Source organism: Osmerus mordax, chromosome 3 (genome assembly GCF_038355195.1).
Source record: "Osmerus mordax isolate fOsmMor3 chromosome 3, fOsmMor3.pri, whole genome shotgun sequence".
Taxonomy (NCBI): Eukaryota; Metazoa; Chordata; class Actinopteri; order Osmeriformes; family Osmeridae; genus Osmerus; species Osmerus mordax.
In genome coordinates, this window is record NC_090052.1 from 703,021 (window position 1) to 712,878 (window position 9,858).

Sequence of the window (9,858 nt, forward strand, 5' to 3'; positions counted from 1 at the left end):
CGTCTGGGCTGGTCTGGTCTACGTGTCTGATCTGGTCTGGTCTATGTGTCTGCTCTGGTCTGGTTTACGTGTCTGGTCTGGTGCCTTTGTGCCTGTTAGCTGAGATATGGTCACTTTACACCATGGCTGGTGAATACAGTGGTCCTTAACTGTGAACATTGAAATACTGTTAGAACTTCTGATCCTTGATCTCATGCTTTGTTTTCTTTATCCTAAAGAATATCTAGGATGTTTGTATGTTGCTTTGGATAGAAAAGTTAAAGGTACAATAGGTAAGATATTTTCAGTAAAATAAAAAAATGTTCTCCAATAAACATGTTGTGTAAGGTAATGAGGCCCGCTGGCAGTTGTTTAGCAACATAGACAGCTCAGCGCCAGAGGAATGTGTCTGGTCTGGTCTATGTGTCTGGTCTGGTCTATGTGTCTGGTCTGATCTGGTCTGATCTACGTGTCTGATCTGGTGTATGTGTCTGGTCTGGTCTATGTGTCTGGTCTGATCTGGTCTGATCTGGTCTGTGTCTGGTCTACGTGTCTGGTCTGGTCTATGTGTCTGGGCTGATCTGGTCTGGTCTGATCTGGTCTGATCTGGTCTGATCTGGTCTGATCTGGTCTGATCTGGTCTACGTGTCTGGTCTGGTCTGTGTCTGGTCTACTCATGCTGGAGGAAAGCGTGGAAGTTCAAACAAAAATAGTCAGCGCTGTTTCTCATATTTTAAATGTATTTTAGAACATGACCTAGTGCAGCTTTAAATTATTAAATAACATGTAAATGTTGGATGTCTGACCTGCAGTTCCCTGCAGAACCAGTAGGAGGCAGAGCAGAGTCCAGCCTGGGTCCATCAGGGATCAACACAGCAGGAGACAGGAGCCCTGGCTTAGTCTAGTAACAACCTGAGAGAGAAACACAACACACACACAAGCTGTTACAACCAGATACGGCCAGATGAGCAGCGCTGACTGAATCGGCTTCTTTCAAATGTTTTTTTAGTATTTTTTTTATGGATGAAATGCTGGCTTACTAACTAAGTGAATACTTTATTTGCGCTATATGGTAGATCAGTGACATTGTTAAGTTTGAATTAACGCTGAAGCAGAAACTCTGCATGTGGTACCAGAACGCACACAAAAAACACACATTGTCTATTACTACCATTACATCAGATTACATGCTATGCATATCTCAGTACAAGGACAGAGATGCCACAGAAAAAGGATACATATCCCAACACGCCACAGTAATCACCCACACACACACACACACACTCTACCTCTCTCACTCACTCACTCACAAACACACACACACACACACACACACATACACACAACCAGCAATCACAATCTCAGCCTGACCTTCGCGTAACTTCCTCTGGAACAGAGATATCAATTGTTAGTTGCAGACTGGCGTTGCGGCTCTGGGACCGTCTGTCCTGGACGCTGACCGGTAGTTTCAGTCTGAGTGAGACGCAGTGCTCAGTACCTCTGTTTCGCGAGGCCCAGGCCAAACTGAAAGTAAGGGAATGAGCAAACTGTAACAAAAATTCTCAAATCAATGAGAGAGCAGCGGCCCAAAATCACACTTCAACACTGTTGCCGCTTTTCTAAACGAGTTACTTTTGACGGTAAAACTAAGTCGAATTTACGATTAAAGATAATCAAACCTTACAAAATGTAAAAAGTCCGTAGAGTGAACATCTTCATGAAACGACCAGCGTACAACAGCTCTCCTACAGTAGGCTACCATGGTCTGCATGTGAACATGCGTGTATATTTCATCGTTCAGCGCCTGTTGTCACTCACCTGTGCGCGGACGCTTCTTTTGCAGCTGCCGTGACCGACTCAGACTGCTGTTGCGCTTTGCTCTCGGTTGTGAACGGGATATATCACGAAGCACTCCCCCCCCCCCCCCCCCCCCCCCCCACACACACACACACACGTCTAGAGTCTCCCACCCACAAAATAATATGTCCAAATATTTATATTATTATATACAAATGTCATATCGTGTTGGTGAAAGTGTCATTACTACGTCTAGGAATAAAATTAGGTACTTAAGTACTAAGAATAAACTTTAAGGTTTTAAGTGTATTCATCAGTTTAAGAGCTCCGCGCTGAGGAACAAGAGGCGGGAGGAGGGGCTAAATAGTGGCGCGATGGACTGGAGAGAAAGGAAGGCAGAGAGGATAACAGAGAGAATTTGTACTTTTTACTAGTTTAGAGCTGTATGAATCCCCATGAGGCAATTAGTTCAGACTGTCATGGTGCTTCACATATATAGACAACACTTAATACATATTACATTTACATTTATTCATTTAGCAGACGCTTTTATCCAAAGCGACTTCCAAGAGAGAGCTTTACAAAGTGCATAGGTCACTGATCATAACAACAAGATAGCCAAAAAACATCGCGAGTAGCCAAAACATGAAGCACACATTGTGAACAACCAAAGTAAGTGCCAAAGGGAAGAACCATAAGAGCATATAGTTAAACAAGTTACAATTAAACAACATGAACCGCTATAAGTGCAAGTGTACCTGTGGGAAAAAAGCAAGCAACAGTAGTAAAAACAATATATCACAGCGAGAACAAAAATTTAAAACAATTACCACTAACCACAAGAGCAACAAGTCTCTAAGCAAGAGACACTGTGATCCTTGAGGAAACTGACATCGGGTCAAGCGAACCATTCCTAAGTACCGTTGTACTCCCGGAACAAGTGCGTCTTGAGCCTTTGTATTATTATTATTATATTAAGTATACAAAACTCAAAATGCATAAGATATATGGTGGGGGGAAATTGGTAAAAGAGAAGAGAGGCTGGAAGAAGGGAGATGGGGAGAGTGGAGAGAGAGAGAGGCTGGAAGAAGGGAGATGGGGAGAGTGGAGAGAGAGAGGCTGGAAGAAGGGAGATGGGGAGAGTGGAGAGAGAGAGGCTGGAAGAAAGGAGATGGGGAGAGTGGAGAGAGAGGCTGGAAGAAGGGAGATGGGGAGAGTGGAGAGAGAGAATCTGGAAGAAGGGAGATGGGGAGAGTGGAGAGAGAGAGAGGCTGGAAGAAGGGAGATGGGGAGAGTGGAGAGAGAGGCTGGAAGAAGGGAGATGGGGAGAGTGGGGAGAGAGAGAGGCTGGAAGAAGGGAGATGGGGAGAGTGGAGAGAGAGAGGCTGGAAGAAGGGAGATGGGGAGAGTGGAGAGAGAGGCTGGAAGAAGGGAGATGGGGAGAGTGGAGAGAGAGAGGCTGGAAGAAGGGAGATAGGGAGAGTGGAGAGAGAGAGAGGCTGGAAGAAGGGAGATGGGGAGAGTGGAGAGAGAGAGAGGCTGGAAGAAGGGAGATGGGGAGAGTGGGGAGAGAGAGAGGCTGGAAGAAGGGAGATGGGGAGAGTGGAGAGAGAGGCTGGAAGAAGGGAGATGGGGAGAGTGGAGAGAGAGGCTGGAACAGGGGGGGATGGGGAGAGTGGAGAGAGAGAGAGGCTGGAAGAAGGGAGATGGGGAGAGTGGAGAGAGAGGCTGGAAGAAGGGAGATGGGGAGAGTGGAGAGAGAGAGGCTGGAAGAAGGGAGATGGGGAGAGTGGAGAGAGAGAGGCTGGAAGAAGGGAGATGGGGAGAGTGGAGAGAGAGAGGCTGGAAGAAGGGAGATGGGGAGAGTGGAGAGACATAGGAGGGGACCGTGATGAGAGGCAACATAAGACAGGTGAAGAGGACATGTGTGTGTATCTGTGTGTGTGTATCCATGTGTGTGTATCTGTGTGTGTGTATCTGTGTGTGTGTATCTGTGTGTGTGTATCCATGTGTGTGTATCCGTGTGTGTGTATCCGTGTGTGTGTATCCGTGTGTGTGTATCCGTGTGTGTGTATCCATGTGTGTGTATCCGTGTGTGTGTATCCGTGTGTGTGTATCCGTGTGTGTGTATCCGTGTGTGTGTATCCATGTGTGTGTATCCATGTGTGTGTATCCGTGTGTGTGTATCCGTGTGTGTGTGTATCTGTGTGGTTAAGCAGTTACCACGGAGACCCAGACACACACACACGAGTCCCCGTGCAGCTTGTCGGGTTGTGTTCTGAAGAACATCCAGGAGGTCCAGGTTTGTCATCATTCAGAATCTCAGTTTACCTTCATGTGGTCCCTCCCTCCCTCCCTTCCTCGCTATTGCATATAGCGCGCGCACACACACACACACTCTCGCTAAAGCATCCACAAAACAACAAATTTACTGGACATTCCAACCATTGACATCAGTACCATCAGACAGCCAGAATCCTCATCTCCCAATATAGCTGGAGGGGACTGAGGACTGAGGACCTCAGGCATCGTCATAGAAACATGATGTTGCCATGACTTTCTCCCTGTTCATCCTCTCTCTCTCTCACACCATCCCTCCCTCCCTCTCACCCTCCCATTCTTTCTGCACTTATAGCGGTTCATGTTGTTTAATTGTAACTTGTTTAACTACATGCTCTTATGGTTCTTCCCTTTGGCACTTACTTTCATTACATTACATTTACATTTATTCATTTAGCAGACGCTTTTATCCAAAGCGACTTCCAAGAGAGAGCTTTACAAAGTGCATAGGTCACTGATCATAACAACAAGATAGCCAAAAAACATCGCGAGTAGCCAAAACATGAAGCACACATTGTGAACAACCAAAGTAAGTGCCAAAGGGAAGAACCATAAGAGCATGTAGTTAAACAAGTTACAATTAAACAACATGAACCTCTATAAGTGCAAGTGTACCTGTGGAAAAAGCAAGCAATAATAATAAAAACAATATATCACAGCGAGTACAAAAATTGTAATCAGTTACCACTAACCACAAGAGCAACAAGTCTCTAAGCAAGAGTCATTGTGATCCTTGAGGAAACTAACATCTTCCCATCTTTCCCCCTCTAATTCCTCCCCTCCCCGGTATGACAGTGTAATGAAAATTTGTCAGACAGGGCGAAGTGACCGCAGAATAAAACACTTCAGTTATCATCAGAAGCTGAAAAAAGAGAGAGAGTGCGGGAAAGAGAAAGAGGCCCAGAAAAGCTAAATGGGATGTAACAGAGATCTCCACTCTCCTCTTGGGAGATCACCTCAAGCTGAACCATGTAAGAGGGTTTTATAATTCCCTGGCAACCCAGTTGGAGTCTCTTGCCCAGGCCTCAGATGCAGGGGGCCGTTAGAGGTCAGAAGCTAGAGGTTGGGGCCATTAACCCTTGTGCTGCCTTCGGGTCACATGACCCAAAGGTTCATAACGAACCATCGTTGTGTTTGCCCAATTTTACCCCATACAAAAATAAATAAAAATTATTTTATTTTAACCTTTGCAATGTGGGGGGTCTGAGACAGCCCAACGGTTAAAAGAAAATGCTTCACTTTGTGTTTTGTATGCGGTAAATTTGTCGCAATACGACGGTGGGTCACAATGACTGATGGGTCAGAATGACCCGAAGATAACACAAAGGCTTGGGAAAGGGGCTGTTTGGAGGAAGGCCAGTAATCTCTGCCTGTCTGTCAGTCAGTCTGCCTGTCTGTCTGGATCTCTGCCTGTCTGTCAGTCAGTCTGTCTGTCTGGATTATCTCAGAAACCGGGAGTTGTATGAGGTTGACATGAGTCAGCTGTACATCAACACTCAAGGACATGCAGTTAAGCGTGGAAGTGGTTTGGACGCAGGAAAAAAAGTATATTTGAGGCAATATAAAACTTGATTCTCTTTATTATCTTAAATGATCTTAAACATATCTTTATTAATAGTTATTTATAAAATTTAATTATTTATCTCATCTTTATTATCTAATGAAAGCAAGACAGTGGTGAGTAGTGCAATATGACAAGGTACTCTAATTTACTAGCTAGCAGGCTGAAAGTAAGCAAATATGAACATCTTTATTTAACGCTTACAGTATTAAAACTTTATAACCATTCAACTCTGCCAATTTTACAGAAATGAACTGTATCTGCAGTCCTTAAAGTTGGTCTTTCATATTGAGTAAATACGCAACCCAATCAGGAGCTTGGCCCACCCTGACCCGACCAAAAAACAACCAATCACACAATTGGTGCGATGTTCAAAATCAGCTAAATATTTTCTTGCTGTCGAAACATTGCTACCTTTCCCGTTCACAAACATGACAGAACATGTCAGAGCTGCCAAGTCTCACGCTTTGACCAGCAAGTTGTCCATCACTCACGCATATCAACAGTTCACACGCCGTTCCTCCCCCCACCCCCACCTTACTACAAATTGCTGTTTCAAGGTGCATTAAGAACAACATGTCCCTCCACACCTCTTATAAGTAACACAATAATCACCACGTTTTCCCCGACAAATGGGTAAAAAGAGGCGGCAGAACGTTGCTCAACCAGAGCGTAATATAGAGACGGTATGTTCACCAGACGGTATGTTCACCAGACGGCACGTTCACCAGACGGCACGTTCACCAGACGGTATGTTCACCAGACAGTATGTTCACCAGACGGCACGTTCACCAGACGGTACGTTCACCAGACGGTACGTTCACCAGACGGTATGTTCACCAGACAGCATGTTGTGTCTGAACAGGAAGTGTTAGTGTTTGTGTTGTGTCGGAACAGGAAGTGTTAGTGTTTGTGTTGTGTCGGAACAGGAAGTGTTAGTGTTGTTGGAACAGGAAGTGTTAGTGTATGTGTTGTGTCGGAACAGGAAGTGTTAGTGTTTGTGTTGTGTTAGAACAGGAAGTGTTAGTGTTTGTGTTGTGTTGGAACAGGAAGTGTTAGTGTTTGTGTTGTCGGAACATTTACATTTAGTCATTTAGCAGACGCTCTTATCCAGAGCGACATACAGTAAGTACAGGGACATTCCCCCCGAGGCAAGTAGGGTGAAGTGCCTTGCCCAAGGACACAACGTCATTTGGCACAGCCGTGAATCGAACCGGTAACCTTCAGATTACTAGCCCAACTCCCTTACCGCTCAGCCACCTGACTCCCACTAACACTAACAGGAAGTGTTAGTGTTTCTGTTGTGTCGGAACAGGAAGTGTTAGTGTTTGTGTTGTCGGAACAGGAAGTGTTAGTGTTTGTGTCGGAACAGGAAGTGTTAGTGCAGGAAGCCTCAAAATCGTTTTTGAGCTTTGTGTAAAATAAACATAGCCTTTTTCAATTGGTAAAACCTTGTCTACTGAAGGTGATGTATTTTTGTCTCAATTTTTCAGCCCCACCCTTACGTTTCTTAGCCTGGTTTTCCATCGTTATTCTTCTCCCGGTGCTCCCGATGGCCAGTCCGCTACTGCAGGCTGTGCCGCGGTGGTGGATTTTCAAGTCATATTATTTTAAATTCTGGTGCTGTCGGGGTGCTGTAACACTCTCAGCCTCCCTAGTTCCCGCGGCCAAGGTATTCCCTCTCCACTGAAATACAAAACTCAGCCAGTGTTCTTGGCTGAGAACGCTGCCTTTAACGTTCGGTCGCTTGACAGTTCAACTAATGCGTCCTCCTGGTCGGATGTCATATGGTTTGCCGTTCCTACAGTGAATGGAAAATCAAAAGGCTGATGGCTTTTTTATTTGCATGCATTAATTAAACTACAATTTTTAACTTGTTAACATTTTGGCAAAAATATGCTATTTCTAAGTGTTTTAAAATGTTCCTTGATTTCTGGAAATCATCTCGCGACCCCCACTTTGGGAACCACTGCTCTAGGGGGGTCCAGGGGCATGCTCCCCCGCAGGAAAATTTCTCAAATGTTAAAGTTAAACGCATCAATCTAGTGCACTTTAAGAGCAAAATTAAGAGGCTAGATCAATGTATAAAACTTCTCCCCACTCTGCCCCTGCAATTATCCAAACGAAACGAGGCTAACAGCTAACCCTCTCAACCAGAACAAGCGCAAGTGTCACTTGAAGTGCCTCCCCCTCTGTCTTACCCTGAAGATTCACCTCGAAAATGCAAACACAAGATTTTTGTGGAACTTCAATGGGGATTAAAGACTAACAAGACAGATAACAACATTGATCACTACACAGTAATTTATTTTTTTCATTTAGGCGAATAATTTTTCTTAGTGACACAGGAGGTGCCGGATCCAATAAAAAAGGTTCCAGATTCAACGTCGGAGGTGCCGCTGTGTTCCGGCGTGTTCCGGCTCAAATTAAGCACTGGTCAGAATGACCCGAAGATAACACAAGGGTTAATAGGGAGTAGATAGGCTCTGGTCAGTTCTCTTTCTTTTAGCCTGCTAGCTAACACTTTCCGGGTCACCGCTGCATCTAAATAACGTAACATTCACTTTTCACAACGTAGAAACATATCCCCATTGATAAAGATAACTACAAAATCTAACGTATTTTCTTGTAAAAAAAAAGAAGAAAATCTCTACTTTTTATATTTAAGGACTGCACACACTAAGATCCTTATATTTACTGTATGTACGTGCCCACCAAGTAAATTCCTTCTCGAGTTAACTATTTGGCGATTAAACTCATTCTTACAGTGCGTGTCCACTGCAGCGACGTGATGCGAGCGACAACATGTTTTCCATTCATTTTCAATGGAGCCAGGCGAATCGCTTGCGTGGTGCATTGTGGGTAGCGACGCGACCGAGTTAAGATTTTCTTAACTTTATGCAAATGAGGAGCGATTTTCGCTAGCGATGGCCAATCGCAGTGTTTTCTTGTTTCTCGTAACTTAGCAACCATGGTGAACATTTCTAGCTTTCTAGGTTTCAAGGTGGAGGAGAAACTAATCGTTTGTGTGGCTGCTTACCCAGTCCTGTACGATACATAGCTGTATTCGTACAGAGATGTTAATAAAAAACGATGCATGGCGCAAGGTTGCCGAAGTTGTTGGTGCTTGTACTTTCAAATTCAGTCTAGTCACATTACCTAACTTCGTTCTGTGGTAACTACAGTAGCTAGCTAGCCCGGCTGGAACTCCCTATCGTATCGACAGATTAGCAGAGACTTTGAGTAATATAATATAACGTTTTTTACACATGTCAACGTGTATGTCTATTAAACAGTTTTGTATTTTGTATACAAGTTGTATTTTGATCGATGTTGCGAGTACGTAAACCCAAGTCTGCACACTTTGCCATGACAACTACAACAGTGACTTTAGATAACTACATTCTACATTAATCTGTTTGAAACGCCCCCGAGCGTGTTGAACTGTGGGAAGGCGAGCGATGGCAAGCGATTCGCGTCGCTGCAGTGGACACGCACTGTTATTCTGAATCAATGGATGTAAAGAATGGGCGGGCTAAATGGCACCGTGGACGTGCTGAGCTTCAAAGTAAGCACAAAGTCGCAAATCCTGGACGATGCCAAAAGCAATGCATATAATGTTGTTAGATTTGCAACTGAACTTTGAACTTCAAAAACAATAAAACGTAAGGCATCACAAAGTTCACTGTACATACCTACAGCCTGGGAAACAACTTTAGCTTTACATTGAGCATATAACATTCTTCTTTTGCTTTCAATGGCAGATTGCAAACAAGTTTATGAAGTGCAGCAGCGCCACCTACTGTTCGTGAGTGTGAGATCTGCGCTCTCCCTATGCTGGGGTTGGGGTGAGGATAACAAGACACGAGGGAAACAGGGTCATCCTTTGTATAGTTAAAATTAAGAAAAGGAAAAAAAGAATGCCCATTCTACCTATCTCGTGAGGTGGATTTTCATTAACTTCTGACAGAACTGAAAGAGTACATTTCAATTTTTTGGAGAAAATCCGTCTCCACTGGATGAGTTACGTACTATAAAACATTTAAAGTTTGGTCTAATCAAATGTAGTGTTCTCTCTCTGTGTGTGTGTTCTCTCTCTGTGTGTGTGTTTGGTCTCAGGTGTGTGTGTTCTGAGTGTCTGAGAGGGATCCGAAGGAGGAAGCAGATCTGAGTCTGGAATG